Genomic DNA, 19,871 nt, shown 5'->3' on the forward strand with positions numbered 1-19,871 from the left:
TTTTCAGTCTTCCACCTATACCCCATGAGTAGCACTTATGTATATCTTTTATCACGAAGTGGCTAAACATGGCCCAGAAGGCGCTTGTGTCGTCAGGCTGGATTTGCTTAGAGGGATGCTTCAGCGTGCGCTTGCCTGTTCCATTCTAAAATGGCACTTTGTAGTGAATCGGTTCTTACCTGCATTTTAACTTTTATTAATCAATCGAAACGGAATAAAAGTAATAGGCAAATGGTAGCTAGCATTTACTTAAGGGTTGTCGAATGCTTTGTAACTGCTACCTCATCACATCGGGTTCAGAATTCGTCCTCCACTCTTGTTTGACCCTACTTCCTATTTCTCCGACTTCATCGTCCTCGACCACTTGCTGACCCAGGAGGACTCCTCTACTCTACCCCCCTAAGTGGACTGCCTACAGGAGAAGTTACTTTTACTCTTCAGTTTTCCCTCTAGAAGGCCCAGCCCTCATGTGAGGGAGGAAAATGTGAAGGAACAGCACTCAGGGCTCCTTTCTCTTCCTCCGCTCTTCTTCCTCACTTCTCTTCCTGGGCTTCCCAGCTCCCAGTTTCCTTTTGCAGAACAAGGCAGTTGGGATAAAAAGCGTCGTCTCACACAAAGATGGCCTAAGCCAACATGTATTTCTGCTCACAAGGGAAGGGGGCAAAAGTTACTCACAGGAACTGTTTTCGCGTTTGCTTTCCATAACCCACGTGGGAAGCACATAGGGGAGGTGTCCCTGGGCCAGCCCAAGCTGACCCTCGGGGTTCCCCCTTCCGTGTCCAAGGGGAGACGCCTCCGTTATGGGTAAGACCGTAAGATATTTCTTATACTATTCAGTGAGGGGGAGGAATGCAAAGCAGGGCAACAAGGACGAACTGACCACTGACAGTGCCGTTGTGGCAGGAGGCCCCGGGGCCATTCCAAGCCAAGCCGCTGTTTCCTAGTGAGCTCCTTTCGGGTGCATAACAGGACATTCGAATGCTGTCGAGTTTCCGAGTGTGTCTCTTGGCCGGCGTTTGAGCATTTGCCCTTTGTGTGTATTTATGGCACAGTAGGATTTTCTTGACAATATTCTGACGAAGTAAGCATCAGCAGAGGTACTGTTTGTGGGAGTTTCATTTCGAGAAGCCTCCGACGCCAGCTAAGCCGCCCGCCTTACTGTGAGTGCCCTGGAGGCACGGTTGCTTATTACGGTTTAGCCTCCAATGTCTGGATGACATTTGTGGTCCTCGTTAATGCCCTGACCTGCCAACGTCACACAGTGAGCACGCGGCGGAGCTCGGACTTCGGTCCAGTCTGCTGAGCCGAATCCGTTGCTACTATAACAACTCCGTCTAGTCAATGCTTTTTTTAAGAAACAAATAGAGTCTGTATGGATTGGGTTGGGTACAGTGGGGAAATGGAGGCATGCCTGACGATAGGGGACTCCAGACCCTCCACAAACAGCCCCTGGGGCTTGGAGATGCACCACTCTGCTGAGAAATACGGAATTCCTTCTCTCTTGCCCTACCCAATCCCGAAATCCACAGGACTTCAGAGTCTTGCAGCCATCCTAGGCTAGACCATCTGCAGGGCGAAGAGGAATTAAAATGGAACCCTCCGCCTCTTCCTGAAATGGCGGCTGGCAGTACGGAAGCCTGCCCAGATGGCCCTTTCTACAAGACTTCTGTCTACAGGAGTCAGATAAGAGAAGGGGGCTTCACAGGGTTCTGGGCAGGTCAAGCAAGATACTCCTTGTCTGAGCCCTGCCCAACGATCTGGAGCCAGGAGCCTTGAAGCCCCACCCAAGCAGAGCCCAGGGAATAGCCTCAAGCTTTCTTGATGAGGTCCAGAGATGCAAAGTGGCCCCTGCTCAACTGCAGGAGAAAAGCCTGGACAGAATTCGGGGCAGACAGACCCTGAAACTAGCTCAGGAATGGAGTAATAATCGAAACTGGCAAAAGGGAGACGTTCTACAACCCTGGAACAAATGGCAGCCCCCAGGAAGAGCCTAGCACCGAAGTAGCCTGGCTTGCCATCCTCAGGACCTGGAATGCCCTGCCCACATTATTCAGGGCTGGGGCTTTAACCAACTGTTTCTAAAGTGGGGCGATTCTGTCTGTGTGGCATTTCCTATTCATCTTCTAGATAGTTTGCCTGTTGCTTCCCCCATTAGATTGTGATCTTCCTGGGGGAAGAAAGGGCTTCCTTAGCCTTTTTGGATTCTCAGCACTTAGCACAGTTCCAATACTATCAGGAAATATTTTGGTTTGAAAGATACCCAGGGGGCAAACCCCTAAGTGGATACCAACCACATAAAAAGTCCAGGTAAAACTTCAGAGGAAAAAATAAGGTTCTGGCCACAGAGATTGCAAATATATAATGGAAAGTAGGGAAGAAAGAATCACAAAGAACATCCACACCTTAAAGTAGAAGGTGGTAAACCTTATTTGGAAGCTAAAAGTCCTGAAAATGAGAATGGGTCAGATAGAAACCAAGACTCAATAAGACCCAAGAAATCTCAAAACCAGAGACTGAAAAACAGAAGAAAATACAAGAAATGTAGTAGTAGTCGTCTCTCGGTCACCGAGGATGACGATTGTCTTTGTGTGTTTTTGTGCACAAAGACACTTGTGCGTGAAGATTTAAGTGGAAAAGCCGATGCACAGAGACAGTCCCCTCTCTCGGTGCTGGAAGCCTGGATCTACACCTAGAGACTTCCTCAGCTGCATTGGATGGCCATGTTGTCTTTTGTGCTCCAACACACCCTGAGCACTCCACAGTGCTTTGCTGCGTCGCCCTCTCAGCCGTTGAACCTTCTTGTTGGTTTCTTCCATCTGTTCCGCCAAAACAGTCTTCACGTGGTGGGTGAGCAAAGCCCTGGTTCACCAGGGGTCGACGACCCGATAGCTACCCTCGCAAGGTTTAGCTGGCCTGTCGAAGCCGTTGCCCGGGATGTGGCCGCTGTCGCATGCTAGCAGCTACTGGGAGCCACCAGTGAGAGCTGGGTGTCAGGTGGGGGTCAGAGGCTGGAGAGCTGCCCTAGGAGGGCACGACAAGCCCCCCATACCAAAGATATTACCCCTCCCTGAGCACCCCATACACCCCATAAAAAATGTAATATAAAAACAACTGACCTGGAAAACATGACTAGGAAAGAGAAAAATCTAAATATTCTTGGACTACCAGGAAAAAAATCTTGATGTAATTTTTCAGGAAATTATAAAAGAAAACGTTGAAGGACTCAGAACCAAGCAGAGGATGAAGGAAAAATAGAATCTCCCAGTTACTTCATGAAACCCCAAAATGAAAACTCTAAAGAACATTCAAGCCAAAATTTAGAAGTTCAAAATCAGAATTTTAAAAATATTATAAGCATCCCAAAAGAAGGATTTAGAATACCAAGAAATCACAATATATTCTATAAAACTTAATATCTGCCAAAACAAAAGAGAGTCAGGGCAGCTAGATGTCACAGTGTTTTTGTTTTTGAGGGGATCTGAATTCAAATCTGATCTCAGACACTTCTTGGCTGCATAACCCTGGGCAAGTCTCTTAACCCCTTGTACCTAACCCTTGTCCTTCTGTCTCAGAGTTATCAAAGTGCAGGAGAGGAGGAGAGGGGAAGATGGAGGGAGGGAGAGTGCTGGTGTCAAGGTTTCCCTGGCATGCAAACAATGAGGTCAGCATAATGGCTCTGTAGAATTTCGGTTTGGTAGGCAGCCTGATATCTCTTCTCTCCCACACTTTTGGGGGAACCTCTCAAAGAATGGGCTAGCTCTAGACATACATCACCATTCCAGTGTTCATCCCTCGATGCGCTGCCAAGGTAAGCGGACTTCTCCACAGCATTCAACATCTCTTCGTTTGCCATAACTGGCATTTCCCTTATAGATGGTGCGGTTGGTGAGAACGTCTGCTTTCTCGGTGTTAATTGTCAGGCCCAAATGGGCACAGATGGCAGAGAATCAGTGTGTGTCCTCTGTTGCATCCGTTTCAGAGGCCGCACTGCCCACAGTCCTCTGGCAACCCAGCCGCGGACCGATTGTCCCTCCATCTCTCTCTTACGTCTTCAAATTCAGTACCTTGTGGTCCATCGTCGTTGACTTTGTCGCCTTGTCATTCCCATTGAAGGCGTCCAACAAGACCACTGAAGCCATCATGACAGAAAGCGTGGGAGCGAGCCCGCGGCCCGGCTTCACTCCCTGGTGGCGGGGACCCAGGAGCATTGTCCGTCATCCAGAGCGCGCGCACGGAGCTGGCGCGGGTTGTTGAGGACCCCGTGATCGTATGCCTGCCCCCATGACTGCCTGCATCCAAGGCTTTGCTCACATTGGTGAGCACCGTGTCCAGGCCCCGGTTCTGCTCCGGGCTCTCCTCCTGGAGTTGTCGGGCGGCAAACGCCATATGGACCGCTGCTCAGCCCTTTCTGACGTCACGCTGGGGTTCAGGTAGGTGTGAAAATTAAATTATATCTCAACAATAAACATATATCTTATGAGCCTTATTAGGGATCATTAGAAATGGAGGAATACAGAGGACGCCAAACAAAAACCGCCGTCCGTGGCTGATCAGTCCCGATAAAGTCCCCGCCCTTGGCGCACCACTCTACTAGCTGCGTCTTGCAAAGGAGGAGAGCCTTGTCACAGCTAACATTCAACTGTTATGACTAAGACTGAGGGGAAACCGAGGCACGTGGAAATCAGTTCCTCTCTGCACGGAGTATTCTAGTTCAGAGGTTTATTAAAGGTGGAGAACTTAAGAAAATACAGGTGAGAAAGCACGTGCGCAGGAGGGCCGAGACGCCCGATTCAGTTTCACTCCCATCATGAGAGACTCGCCTGCCCGACGGCGGAAGTAGAAAAGAGGCCCCAGAAGCCTTTGCAGCCAGGTTAAATGCCCCATCTCGCTCTGCCCAGGGGAGGTTACCAGGCATGTTGGGACGTGAGCAAGGCCTTCTGGGGAATGGAGTCCAGCGTTCAAGTCTCCATTTTTACAGCGTGGGAGGTGTTACTGCCAATTAAATACCAATAACACGATCTCACCAACATGGAGACTCAGGAGAGATTAGAGGGAATTCTGGGAAATACCAAGGACTTCTGGGGAATGGAGTCCTGAATTCAAGTCTCCATTTTTACAGCGTGGGAGGTGTTACTGCCAATTAAATACCAATAACATGATCTCGCCAACATGGAGACTCAGGAGAGATTAGAGGGAATTCTGGGAAATACCAAGGACTTCTGGGGAATGGAGTCCTGGATTCAAGTCTCCATTTTTACAGCGTGGGAGGTGTTACTGCCAATTAAATACCAATAACATGATCTCGCCAACATGGAGACTCAGGAGAGATTAGAGGGAATTCTGGGAAATACCAAGGACTTCTGGGGAATGGAGTCCTGGATTCAAGTCTCCATTTTTACAGCATGGGAGGTGTTACTGCCAATTAAATACCAATAACATGATCTCGCCAACATGGAGACTCAGGAGAGATTAGAGGGAATTCTGGGAAATACCAAGGACTTCTGGGGAATGGAGTCCTGGATTCAAGTCTCCATTTTTACAGCATGGGAGGTGTTACTGCCAATTAAATACCAATAACATGATCTCGCCAACGTGGAGACGCAGGAGAGATTAGAGGGAATTCTGGGAAATACCAAGGACTTCTGGGGATTGAAGTCTGGGGTTCAAAATCTCCATTTCTACATCCGTCCCCGAGAGACGAGGAAAGCTAGTCTCTCCAGGGGTCTTGTAAACACACCAACTTGGAAATTACAATAATTTGGGGGATAAACAGGAAAAGAGAACAAGAGCAATGATGGCTCGGGCGCATTGACACAAAGCCAGTTGGGGGCCGTGCCCTGCGGCATAAGAGTGTTCATACAAACAAATGCACTTAAACTCCACCTCCCAAGTTCACTGGACCTTCTGGCGCAGCGTGTGGCCTGGGCAGGCATCTTCATGGTGCCTCTCCAAACAGTTCCCTTTCCGGATTCGGAGAAGTGGCGTGTTTCTAGACCCAAAATTACTCTCAAAAGGAATTTAAACTTTACAATTTAAAATAATATTTATACATCCCCCCCCCCCAAGAGGGCGATTGAACAACACAGGATCACTTGGGGATGCATGGCTGAGTCATGAGGTGTACGAACCGATTGGCCAGAGAAATAAAAAATCCAAGTAAAAAAAGATAATTTCTGGATGAAATACAGACTATCAAAGTCTTATGTGTGGAAATTCTAAGTAAAGGAAAAACAAATCTATGACAGGTCCTTGAATCAGGGCCCCATTCAAATGATCTAAGCAATGATGCATTTCCCCAATCAGTAGCCAGGACTACAGCATGTTGGCCACACCATGAAAGACAGAAAAGGGACTCAATTTGAGGAGCCAAATTTGAGATACTTGGTGAATGTGGAACAAGGAAGACCTGCCATTAACACATGTTCAATAGCCGCAATCTCGAACCCCAAACATGTTCAAGTCCTCTTGTCATGGCTCAAAATTTTCATTAACCTCATTGGGATGGTGCTCGATTGGCACTATGCAGTTTAGCTTTTTGCTTCTTTGGCACTGTGCAATGGCCCTTTTTGTATTCTTTTGTCCTGGAATCAGAGTCATTGACCATAATCCCATAATTTCTTTAAACAATGGCATCATTTTTATAGTCTAAGCTTTTTGAGTATGCATTGACATTATAGCAAATGTATTTCAAACTTATATTGCTGCAAAAGCAATAAAAGTTAAAGAAAATCTTAATACTGGTGACATGAGCTTCAAATATAAAAAGGAGAGAAAAACCCTGAAATATTATTTTGCACATCAAGAAAAATATAATAATAAAAGAGTTTTAAAAATAAAAAATATAGCTTATAATAATTGATACACTGTGTCAGCTAAGGAAATGTAGACTACAAAGATTTCTCATCAAAAATGAGATGCATTTCCTCTTCCTACCTGGCCATGATCCACTGTGAGTACAAGTAAATGATGTTCACAAAATACGTTTTTTATAAAGAACAGTAGTACAACAGGTAATGCACATTCAAAAAGCTATCAATATCCCCAAAGTTATAATAGCCCATTTAATGACAATAGCAAACAAACCCACTATCATATTTAACATGAGTCTGCTGTATGACATCTAAAGAAAATGGATGCTTGTCACAAGTTTTTCAAGTGTAGCAATTCATTCAACCTTGGCAAATAGATTTTTAAACAAAGTAAAACTTATTTGGGTCTAGAACATCATCAAGAAATCTAGATTGTTTTGGTGGAAGTAAAGTGAGCTGAAGAGTTATAAATGAGAGATGCTCCCTTTTGGGGAGCCATCTAGGGGTACCATGCCCTGGGATTAACTTCCCAGCTCCTTTGGTATGAGACTGTAATGTCCCATCCATTCCCATTTTTATAAATGTGGGAGGTGGGGATTATAATTGTATTTCACTTCAGCTACTAAAATGGACCTTACCTCCTGTTAGAGGCAGTCAAAATGATCAGTTTTTGAAAAATCTAAAAATCACATCTAAAGATCCCTTAAAATCAATTTGAAATATTTAGCTCATTAAATTTTCCAAAGGTTATTATAGAATTTTAACCAGTTTTGATGAAGTCCATCCATCCTCTATGTGACAACTTACAAAGTCAAAATAGAAAAAAAACCCTGCTTTTCATATGGGCTTATTCAATAATGTTTATTCAGTATAGTTATAGGGGAAAAGCAGCAGATATAACAGTAGTTAAAACCCAGTACATGGAAATTATTCAGTGTAACAGAATAGTATTGAATACATTAACAGATGAACTTAAACCCACAAAATTAAATCTTAAACAAAATAATCAGCAAAATACAATGAAATGCAGAGATTTTTATAAAACATTGGAGTCTGAAAAGTCTTAAAAATATAACCTCAAGTTTCTTTAAAGTTCATTTTTTGGGGGGCAGCTGGGTAGCTCAGTGGATTGAGAGCCAGGCTTAGAGATGGGAGGTCCTAGGTTCAAATCTGGCCTCAGACCCTTCCCAGCTGTGTGGCCCTGGGCAAGTCACGTGACCCCCATGGCCTAGCCCTGACCACTCTTCTGCCTTGGAGCCAATACACAGAATTGACTCCAAGAAGGAAGGTAAGGGTTTAAAAAAAAAAAAAGGTCATTTTTTTTTAATCCATTGAGATTTCTTTTGTCAGTACTGCGGTATTTCCCTTAATGAGGGAGAACATGAGTTTTAGGAATCTCAAATTGGGCAGGCCCAAATGGCAAAGAGTTGCAGGGAGCTAAATTTCTCCCCTGAATCTAAGGTAAGATAAGGATCAGTGCAGTCAAAAACATTCTTTGAAATAGGCAATGCACTGCTCTCTCATAGAATGTGCCATACTTGTAAGCAACTTCCTGTTTGGAAAAGTCTTTTCCTTCTCCTTGCTCACCTCCCCTAAGGACCCCAGCCCTGTGGAGGCTAATTGTAGCCTAAGGAAAGAACACCCCAGTTTTTACCAGTTGGTTTGTGAGGGGCAGCTACCAGCAGCCTGGGTCCTGGGGTTGGATTAGCGATCTGGGTTGGAGGCCGGAGATCAGAGTTGCTGGGACCTGAGGCTAAGGCTGGGGCTGGGTCGGGGGAGCGATCTTGGTCAAAAAGGTCAGGAGTGAATGGCTGGAGGCAAGAGCAGGGAGCAGGAGTGAGCTGAATCGGGAGAAGCAGCTCTGTGAGGGTGGGTGAAATGCCTTGGCAGGAGAAATGTGGCTAAGAAAAATTAGGCTATCTTAAAAAAACTGAGTTCTCATCAAAACTATAAAAATTAAATTATATCTCAACAATAAAAACATTATATCTTCTGAGGCTTATTAAGGATCATTAGACATCAAGGAATACAGAGGATACACAATAAAAACCACGTGCCCCCGGCTGATTAGCCCACTTAAAATCCCCGCACTTGGCTTACCACCACACTAGCTGCATCTTTGCAAAGGAAGAGAGCGTGGAAGGCGTGACTGCCAGTTAAATACCAATCGTGGTCTCTCCAAGGTGGAGATTCAGGAGAAATTATGGGGAATTCTGGGAAATACCAAGGACTTCCGGGGATTGAAGTCTAGGGTTCAAAATCTCCATTTGTACATAGGTCTACATACAAATATACATTTATACATATCATCTTCTTGCTGATAGATCAGGCTATTAAGGACTGGCAAGACCTTACCAACAATGACTAAGATATGGATCTTCCCTGTGATTGTCATAAGACAACCTACTTCCTTTTCCTTTATAGAAATGTTCCCTGGAGGCATCTGGATGTCCTCTTGTTGCCATATGGCTGCAAGGTGTACGTTGGCTTCTGTATGAGCAGGGAGCCCGCTGCCTTGTAAAGCTCTGCTGGAATGGAGTCAGCACCCTATGAGATGAGCCCAACAGCATCCACAGCCTCCTCTCCATTCGAGCTTTAGCTAGAGATGGACTCATTTAGAGCTGGACACGGAGCCAGCACTGCTCGATGCCGCTCTGTGGACAATACTGTCGGGGTGTTCAGCCCATTTCTCCAGCATGGTGTCCTTGTCGGTGGTCCATGTGACTCCCTTAGCACTGGAGGTACTGGGCCCATGAGTACCCTTCAGGGCGTCATGGAAGGGAGTTGGACTGGACCAGAGGCAGCCTGAATTTCGGGGCCTTTTTCCTGAGCCAAGAATGCTGGATCTCCCAGGTTTGTTGGCCCTTTGCCTTTGGGACAATCGAATGCCGCCCTCTCAGAGGCAGACGCCCTATCCCATTGGCAAACCCCGCGGCGTAGTCAGTTCAGTAGCTTCTCGGCTTCCCCATCATTTCGAGTCCTAATGTTTGTGAGGCTCGCGGCTCAAATGGATAAAGGCTGTGTTGTCCATACACTGTCAGCGAGCCGTCCCCTTGTTTTCTGCTCCTCTGCTGCCAACTCCTTTTGGTTGGGCTCTTCCTCCAAGTAAGCAGCAAAGTGTTGAGCACCGAGGGGCGCGCTAGTCCCCTGCTACTCGGGGTTCTGGGGGTCCTCTCGTCTTGGAGATGCTGCTTTTGCTGAACGACAATGTAGCTTGGAGAAGAGAAGTCTATGTTTGGTCCGTGGCTCTGCTCCACCCGTTGCCATCAGTTACTCTCCCATCCCTCCCAGCTCTTTTCCTCACCACGACAGACTGAAATGCCAGGGTTTGCCGTGAGAGTGCATCCAAATTTAGGTCAAGGAAGACTGTGCTGGCGACGAGGCTATGGCATGCCACGTCTTCCTTTCACTGTTGCTGTGAGTGTTTCTAACACCCTCCCTCCCAAGGACTCCCCGGGGCCATGTCAGGGGGGCCAGCTTGGCCTTAAATCACGCAGTTACAGGATTTTGGCACGCTGGTGATGAGACTCTCTCGGTCTGCAGGAAACTCTTACCTCATCGAGGTTCGTCCTAGTGGGAGCACAGGCACCATGGACAGTGGCCAGGGCCCTTCCTTTCAAGTAGCAATGACACTGTCATGGTCCCGCTGCTCACTCCTTTGGGGAGGCCTCGAGGCTTGCTGACCAGTTTGCATTTGTTTGGGAAACCTGCCTCAGTTTCCCAGCAGCTCTCGGCGCAGTGACGGCGCCAGAAGAACGTGAACCCAGCTCTGACTTCAGTAAGCCAGCGTTCATCTGCCAGTCCAGCTTCACTCATCTGGCTGTGGTAGCGGCGTCTGGATGTGCCGAGTTCTTTCTCAGCAAAAGCTGTTTGTCTTTCAGCTCTGTTGGATTTGGGGTCGTCCATCTGTTTGCGTATCGACCATGTGCCAGTGATGAGCCAGATCATCTCCAGAGGTGTTTGTACCGTGTGTGTGTGTTTCAACTGCACGGTAGGACATACACTTGTGAGCAGGCCAGGGTTAGGTGAAGGAGACATTCTTTGGGTGACTTTTGGTAGGCTTTCCCCATGCTTTTCATCACATCCATCATTTCTTAAAGAATAACAATATATACCATTATATTCAAGTACCACCATTTGGTTATCCATTCTCCAATTTGGTGGGCATCTACTTTGTTTCCAATTCTTTGCTATCACGAAAAGGTCTTCTATAAATATTTTGATAGATATGGGGATTTTATCATCATTGGCTTCTTTGGGGTAAAAGCTAAGTAAAAGTAAAGGAATCTCTGTTACCAATATCATGGGCCTTTTGGTCACTTTACTTATAATTGCAGATAACTTTCTAAAATTGTTCTACTATTTCGCAGGTCTACCAAAAATTTCATTCCACAATCAGTCCAATATTGGCAGATGCCATTTTTGTGTCATCTTTGCCAATTTGCAGGTTCTGAGGCGAAAAAGTGAAACTTTTTTGCATTTCTATGTCTTTTCTGTGGTTTTGAATACTTGGAAATTCTTCTGGAAACTGTGCATATGCTTTGACCTCTCAACTTTTGGGGAATAGTTATTAGTCATATACATGTTTATTGCTTAGATGTGTGTATACCGAATTCATATCAGAACAATTTGGGACAAAGACTGATTTATCCCTGTTTAACTGCTTCCCTTATCTTAGATTCATGAGTTTTATAGGTGCATAAGCTTTTTGGTTTCATGTAATTAGTTATGTGTAAATAGAACCCCCTCCCACACCAGTTATGTTATTCACCTCTAGTCAGAAGAATCTTTAGAGGCATAAGCTGGATATGTGAAATGATTCACTGGGGAGACTAGGCATAGAAAGCTGGGAGATTTCAACATGCCGTCTCCCAATAGAATCACAGGGGGGATTGTGTAGATGGAATCCCTACCGCACCAGAGTCTTGGACTTCCAGCTTGTCCAACACAGCTTGTTCCTTCCTTTGTGTGCCTGAGTGCATGACTAGTGCAGGCACGGAGATAAACGTTGTATTGTGGGCCATGCCCAGCCACTCTAATCCCTTGGGGGTGGCAGTGGAGCACCGTGGCCGGGAAAGACATCCATGTGGAGAACCACATGGTCAGAGTTAGGTTAGATTGGGCTTAAATCTCCGTATATCTGCTTTCTCTATTTCAAGTGATTATTAATAAACTGAAAAACAAGAACCTGGAGTTATTAATCTAAATATAACAGTTATCTGTTCCATCTTTTGTAATTGCTTCTAACTTTTGTTTGGCTACATTTCTTACTCATAGCTAGGAGAGCTACATGATATGTTTCGCTTCTAATTTTTTAATAGGATGATCTTCCAAACTTTATCAGTTTTTGAAATTAATTTGTCACGTATGGGTACTAATTGTTCTTTAAAAGTTTGATTGAAATCTCCTTTGAATCTATCAGGACCAGGAGTTTTTTCTTTGGAATCTAAAGCTTGATATATATCTTATTCTGAGATTGGGTTATTTAAATCTTTATCTGTTTTTCTTATAAGTTTGGGCATTTTATATTTTTTAAAGATATTCTTCTATTTCTTTTGTGTTCTCAGTTTTTGTTAGCACAAAATTGCCCAATGTATTATAGTTATTATTTTTATTTCTTTTGGCTTGTTATGATTTTGCCGCATTCATTTGCTATTTTATTGATTTAATTTTCTTTTTTATACTTTTTATTCATATTCTCTTATAGTTTGTCAATTTTTTTAGTCTGAAGAGCCAATTTTTATATAATCTTTTGTTCTAATTTATCTATTTCTTCTCTAATTTTTAATATCTTGTCTTTTGTATTTTTAAAATTTATATTGTTTTCTCAGTTTAGTAGGATGCAATTCAGTACCTTAAACTTCTTTTTTTACATGTTGTTAAAATATGTTTGTAGATATGGTGTTTTCCCTGAGAGCTAATTTAGCTATATCCCATAAATTTTGGTGTGTTATTTGTTCATTATCATTTTCTTTCAGATAATTATTTATTAATTTTATGACTTTTTTCTTTGACTTACTTATATAGAATTTTATTGAATCTCCAATTCTTTATTTTGTAGTCCTTAAACCAATGATTATTCTTATTGGGTTATGATGTATATGGATGTATTTCCTATTTCTTCCTTTTTACATTTATTCTTTGTGCCAGAATACATGGCAAGTTTTTGTAAAAGTTCTGTATGTTGCTGAGAAACATGTATATTCTTTTTCAGTCTCATTTATAAAATGTTAGGGATATCTCTAGTGACTTTAACAAATTGCTCAGTTGCATATTCCCTTTTTTATTTCTAGTTAATTTATTCCAAACTGACAGAGGGATACTGAAGTATCTTGTCATTATTTTAATATTCTTTGTCTTTTTGCAGTTATGTTAATGTTTCCTTTATTAATTTTTATGTAGGCATTTCAAGTGTATACTTTTATTTCTGATACTAGATTCGTGTCTTGTGGTTTCTTTAAGCTTAATGTAGTTTCCTTGCTAACCCTTTTCCCTTTTTGAATATTTGTTTTTGCTTCATCGGATTGCAACTTGTTTTTTGGTTTAATTGCCTCACTGGGTATATAATAATTTTTTTTGCATCTCCTCAGCTTTATTTTCTTGTAATAGCTTATAGGGTTTTGGTTTTGTATCCAATTTGCCACTCTTTTGCACTTAATTAGATGGTTCAATTCATTCACATTTAAATTCAGGAGAGTTATGTTTTATTTTTCTAAATGTGTCTTTAAAATTCTTTTATGAGTTATGGTTCCTACCCTACTCTTCCAGTCAAAAACACAGTACTAGGTCTCTTCAGTTACTTTAGCGGAATCTTTTTTAAGGCGACTTGATCCCCTCTTATTTAATTATTCCTCTTGTTTTCCCCTCTCATTTAAGTAGTTTCCCCCCTTCCTCTTTTCCCCCTTCTACTAGTTTTATTACTTCTAAAATGTCTGTTTTTTGCACCCCTTTCCAGAGAGGATTTCTCTCATCTCTTCCAATATCCAGCCTCTCTATCTATTCTAGACTTATTCTCTGGTTCATAAGAAACCTATAATTATCTAGATCCTCTCTGTTCTTTGTATTCCACATGAATCAGAACTTCCAATGTATTCATGTTGGGCTTTCTGGTAGTTTCTGCCATTGCCTTCTAGAATTTGTCCTGTAGATTCCCCTTTTCCACTGTGCTTCATTTCCAGAAGAGTGTCAGAGTGACAGAGAGAAGAACACTGTCCTATGTTAGAACCTTTTCCATCTCCCTGATTATTTAGCCCATTACTGATCTTTCTCCTCTCCCTGATTACCTTCTTTCTCCATTTGCCTCAAAATCACATTCTAAATCCATGTTCTCCATCTCCCCCAAGAGTTCTAACTCCCCACCATCGAAGACAGGAGGGGTGCTTTCAAGCTCTAAGTTTCCCAGAGAATGTCTAGCACCACGTCTCTATCACCCTTCATGAAACATCTCTTATTACCCAAAGAAGTACTGATCAATTGGACACCCTTCAGCCACCAAAATAAGGCCTCATTTCCCCTCGCCCTTTCCAGTTCTTTCCCCACCTCCTCACTCATTCTCTTGTAGGCTCTTTTCTTCCTGAGAGATGACAGATGCCACCTGCTCATTGTGTTTGCCTTCTCTTTGACCCAGGCACATTGCACACTTCTTTCTCTCTTCAATATTTTCTCTCTCCCTATTCCTTTCCCCATTTTCCCTGTGTCCTCCTAATTTGTGACGCAGTACCACAAAAACCACTGACGTACCTGTAGGTAGGTGTCTGTGCATATCGTCCTCGGCCCACTTTACTGTTAATTCCACCCTACTTCTGACTTCACTCCTGACACTTTATGTACATTCAGAAAGAAGAAATCTCTTCATTCATCTCTGTTTCTGGTGCTATTTTTGGTTGCTGCCTATATCCCCTCCATCTTGAACTTGTGTTGGCTAAGAACTAAACAGTCTCTTCAGGTCTTGTTTTCTAAATTCTCTTTACATATGAATGAACCATTTTTTTCATTTATTTTTTTAAACTCTTGCCTTCTGTTTTAGTATCAATACCATGTATTAGTTCAAGGCAGAAGAGTGGTAAGGGCTAGACAACTCAGGGAAATATAGCTAGGAAGTGTTTGAGGTCAAATTTGAACCCAGGACCAGTCTTTAGGCCTGACTCTCAATCCACTGACCCAGTTGCCTTCTTTTCATTTATTTTTAAGCTTACATTTGCAGAGTAGGTCATCCTTGTCTGCAACTTCATTGCTTTTTTTTTTTTTTGCATTTTCTGATTGGTGTAGAATAGTGTTACATCATTCAAATATCCTTTCCTTTGTATTTGATGATACATCTTATAGTGTACAGAATTACTTCTGAATTGAATCGATAAATTGAACTACTCTGTATCTTGGTAGTCATAGTCTTATTTTTAAATTTTTCCTGAAGGAAACATGAATTTTTTAAATTGTGATTTCATTTTCTGCATTCTGAAGTTCTAGGAAGTTTTCTTGTATTAATTCTTGCATTAAGGTATTCCAAGTTTCTTATTTTTTATTGTGTTCCTTAGATTATTTCTACATATCCTATTTTTGAGATCAATATGGTTTGTTTGGATAGAAAATGTTTTTATTTTCATGTTATTGCTCCCCCCATTGCCCTTCTGCAGATTTGTATTCTCATTCAGCTATTTTTTTGTTTTTCCTTTGTTGATATTTGTCATCCCAAATTATAGTTTTCCTATTTTGCCATACCTTCTGCTCTCAATTCTCATTTCTCTTTCAAAAGATTTAGGAACAGTAGGGAAATTACACAATATCATCTGCCTTCTTAAATTTTGGATCATTTCCTTTCTTTTGCTCTATTTCTTCACATACACTTGAACTCGTTTAGTAGACTTGCCAGCCATTTTTCTTCTATGATTCATATTTTCCCTTTTATTTGCTTATCGTTGAATGGGTGATTTATTTCCTTTCCCCCTTTGCTCATTTTCGGATTTCCCTGTGATGCTGGTTTCTTTAAGGGCTACAACTCTTCTCACATTGGGAATTCGGGGTTCACCAAACTTGGTCCCAGCTGGGCAGAAAGCTGGTGCTAGCTGAATGCTGGCTTCAATTCCTCAGGCCAAGTGGACTGTCATAGCGCCCCCTCTGTTCACTACTCATCTGGTCTAGCAGTTGAGAGTGCTCGTGGACTCTGCTTTCCATCATTTGCAGTCTCCAAGGCTCCGAGAGAGATCGGGGTGAAGCTCTGGTTCAAGCCCAGACGCGTGTCTTGTCCCCTTCCCTCGGCTCCTTTTCTCTTTGTGCTGGCGGCAGACAGTAGTCAGTAAGGGGTGATAACAGGAACAGGATTCTCATACTATGGAATCTTGCGTTTCTCCTCGGTTAACACTAAACGCCAACTGAAAATCTGTAGTTTCAGCACTAGTCAGGCACGAATTGCAGACTGTATGGTATTGTTGTTCCTCAGTCGCCTGTGCTAGAGCTGAAATAGTCGGTGCTGGGCGCTAGCTTTGGGCCCAACCTGCCGCATTAATTGCTCATGTTGTTCTATGTGGCCTTTCGTTCAGAACTGCAAGACACTGAATTACCCAGAATGGTCTTCCAGTGTCCCACGTGCCTCCTCCTCAGGTTTCCATTCCGCCTTGACAACTGATGACGCGGCAGCCACTGGAGGAACAAGGGAGCTCCACGCGGGGGATTCTGGGATTCCACAAGAGCCCCACCAACCTGATCTTGCGCTTATTCCTTATGAATGTCAGCCGGAAACCCCTCCGGCGGCATTCGGCCAGCTTTCCCAGGCTTTCATCCGAGGTGGAGATTTCTCTGGAATGGAGCCGCATCCACAGATGGAGCTGCTACTCCATCAGCCCCAGAAAGGCTCCTCTGCCAGCCCTTGGGCTCCCTCTCAAGCTCTCAGGCAGCCCCGAGACTCCAGATCAGACGACACCGCCTGGCGCTCCAGGCCTCATAGTGTAGAAGCGGGGAGAGAGAACCCGGAAGGAGGCCGGGCTTGGGTCGGCTTCTTGGGTCAGCACGTGTAACGTCACTCCCAGCTGGCTGGGCCGTGTGTGTGTGTGTGTGTGTGTGTGTGTGTGTGTGTGTGGTTGGGGGAGGGGGTGCCGAGGGACCTCAAGATCGATGTCAGTTCATAGATTTGTTTTAAACTTTCACTGAGATTCTGGAAATCCCGGACCAGGAAGATAGCAAAGTTGCTTTATAGAATTTACATCATTTCCACTTTCGGGAGGTTTGAATGATTGTGGGAGTCAGAGAATATGCCTTGTCGGCTACCTTGCTGGTCACATGACCCGGAAGTAAAAAAAGAAACCGTGAAGGACTTTATCTAAAAATAGCCAACCTTGTGGTTCGCCCACATCTTCATTTCCGCCTCGCAAAGACCTGTGGGAGTTCTCCATCTCCTCCTTGCCAGTAAAGCTGGCTTTTCAAAATGGCTGCCTCTGAGGACAATTCCGTGCACAACAGGGAAAGGTGGCTATCCTGCCTGTCATGCTGTATCCGCACTGCAGAGCACCCCCGTTACCAGTCACCTTCCAAGAACTAGGATGTGGAGGGATCTGAAGGGGGGGGTGCAGCAGGTATTGATTACTTTGTACTTTGTGCAGCACCTGGGATGGTCTCAGGAGAGGAAGTGTGCCCCCAGTCTCTCGGGTTCAAAGATAAGCTAATAAAGGACATTTTTACAGTGGAAAAAAATTACCTAGAAAAATAGAAAGAATTTAAGAATCACTGAACTACCTGAAATCCATGATGAAAAAATGGGAGATTGGTCCTATTTTTAAGATCTCATGAGAGAAAACTTCCCACATCTCTTAGAATCATAGTGCAAAATAGAAAGTTCCTGGACACCTCCAAAAAAATCCCCTAAATGAAAAATCCCAGGAACATGATAGCCCAAACCCAGAGATTCCAGGTTTAAAAAAAATCCTGCAAAAAGCCAGAAATAAATAATTATGGCAACAAGGAATCACAATTCGGATTACATAACATTTAGCAGCTAAGTGGCACAATGGGTTCGGCCTCAGGCATTATTAGATGGGTGACCTGGGCAAGTCACTTAACCCTGTGTGCCTCAGTTTCCTCATTTGTAAAATTAACAAAAGATGGAAATGACAAAAAATATACTGTAGAATTTTGCCAAGAAAACCCAAAAAGGGGTCATGCAAAATCAGATACGACTGAAAAATAATAAACCACAATATTATCATGGATAAGGGCATACATTTGGAATTTTAAAAAATACCAAGAAAAACTGAACAAAGTCCAACAATTAAAAAGTGGGAAAGGGGACAGTAATAAAGGAGGATTTCCAAGCATTCTTTTTTCTTTTAAACCCTTGCCTAACGTCTTGGAATCAATATCATGTATTGATGTCAAGGCAGACAAGTCGTAAGTGATTTGCCGAGGGTCATAGCTAGGAAGCATCTGAGATTAAATTTGAACTCAGGACCTGCGTCTGGGCCTGGCTCTCAATCCAGTGAGCCGTCTACCTGCCCCCTCCAAGCATTCTTAATGAAAAGAAAGTTTCAAACTAAAACACAAAAGTGAATATGAGGAAACAGTCATAAGAAACCTAAAAAGGATCATTTTACACCCCAAATTAGAGAGACGATGCCGTGTCCTTGTCAAAGTCCTCTCCTCGATGGCCAATGAGAAAACGAAGCCTGGAGGGTTCCTTGTGTGCAGCAGACCATAACTGGCACCTGTAGGACCGCTGCTCGGCCCCAGGTATCGGCTGCCCCCGGCGTGCAGAGCCTCTCTCAGAAGAGTCCTCGCCAGCCAGCTCCACGGCCCTCCCGACTCCTGCTTCTTTTTCCTCCTTTTTGTCCATTATTTGTGTATGTATTTTTCTCCTTAGAATAGACGCGTGTTAAAGGCGAGGACGCTTTTCTTTGTGCCAACCTACACATCAACACAGTACATGTTTGCTGGCGGACAGCCAGGCCGAACATTAGCAAATGATTGAGTTACGATTTTAACCAGGACAATCGCACGTCTTGGGGTCCTCGGATGCTGCTTCATGACTGAATCTTAGTCGCTCGCATGGCGGGTGGCACTGATTGACGAGTCGTCTCTAGCGTTATGGCCCGTCTTCAGTGTCCGTCTAGATAGACGGGCGAGCGTTTCGGTGAGTCATAAAAACCGCTTAGAAAAGACGTTTTTATGTTTGAAATTTCTCTAAGAAACGGTTTAGGGCGTCTTGAGTTTGCCATCACTATTGGCACTGCGGCAGGAAACACTGAAGGCATTGGGTGGCCCGTGACACACACGCACGCAGGCACACACGCACGCACGCACACACTCACACGCACGCGCACACACACACACACACTCTGCTTTCAAATACAAAACTGAAAAAGAAATATTTGAGAACCTCTTAAGCTCATCGGTCTCCTTTTTAATACTCTTTTCCAATATGGAAACTTTTTTTTTCCTTCGTGCCTGTCAAACACCAGAATTGACAGTAGGATTAGAGAAATCTCTTAACCCTCTGCTCCCAGGCAAGGCAGGCTAATTTTTCTTTAATAGATATGAAAACAATATTTGAGGCTTATTTGGCTCAGAGGGCTAAAGATCACCACTGTGGTTTTTTTTTTAATTGCCCTTACCTTCCATCTCAATAAATCTAAGGCAGAGGAGGGGTCAGGGTGAGGCCATGGGGATCATGTGACTTGCCCAGGGTCACCCAGCTGGGAAGCGTCTGAGGTCACATTTGAACCCAGGACCTCCCGTCTCTAGGCCTGGCTCTCCATCCACTGAGTCACCCAGCTGCCCCCAAGGCTTGTACTGCTTCAAGTACTTTCTTATACTTGGATGGTGGACCACTCGGATACAAGAGAGTTTTGCTCCGCTGAATTGTCTCAAGATGTATTTAATGCATATACTTCCCTGGCCATGGCTAATTAAATTCTTTTTGTTTATTGTTACATGAATTTCAAGACCTAAGTTAAACCCAGCCTAGAACATATGGTTAAAGGTTAAATATTAAATTCAGAAACAGACTAATTTTTTCTTAAAAGCTCTTTTCCTTCCCGTTTCAGCTTTGGTTTAAAAAAGAGGTTCCTATTTTAGTGT

General features: G+C 43.7%; 1 protein-coding gene across 1 annotated transcript in view; it reads left to right on the plus strand.

Annotated features, from left to right (window-relative positions):
• The window catches only part of C2CD2 (C2 calcium dependent domain containing 2), an 88,763-nt gene that overhangs the window by 65,029 nt on the left and 3,863 nt on the right, over positions 1 to 19,871 (plus strand). The gene's annotated exons all lie outside the window — the stretch shown is intronic.

The sequence above is a fragment of the Monodelphis domestica genome, chromosome 4, assembly GCF_027887165.1.
Source record: "Monodelphis domestica isolate mMonDom1 chromosome 4, mMonDom1.pri, whole genome shotgun sequence".
In the NCBI taxonomy this organism is placed as follows: Eukaryota; Metazoa; Chordata; class Mammalia; order Didelphimorphia; family Didelphidae; genus Monodelphis; species Monodelphis domestica.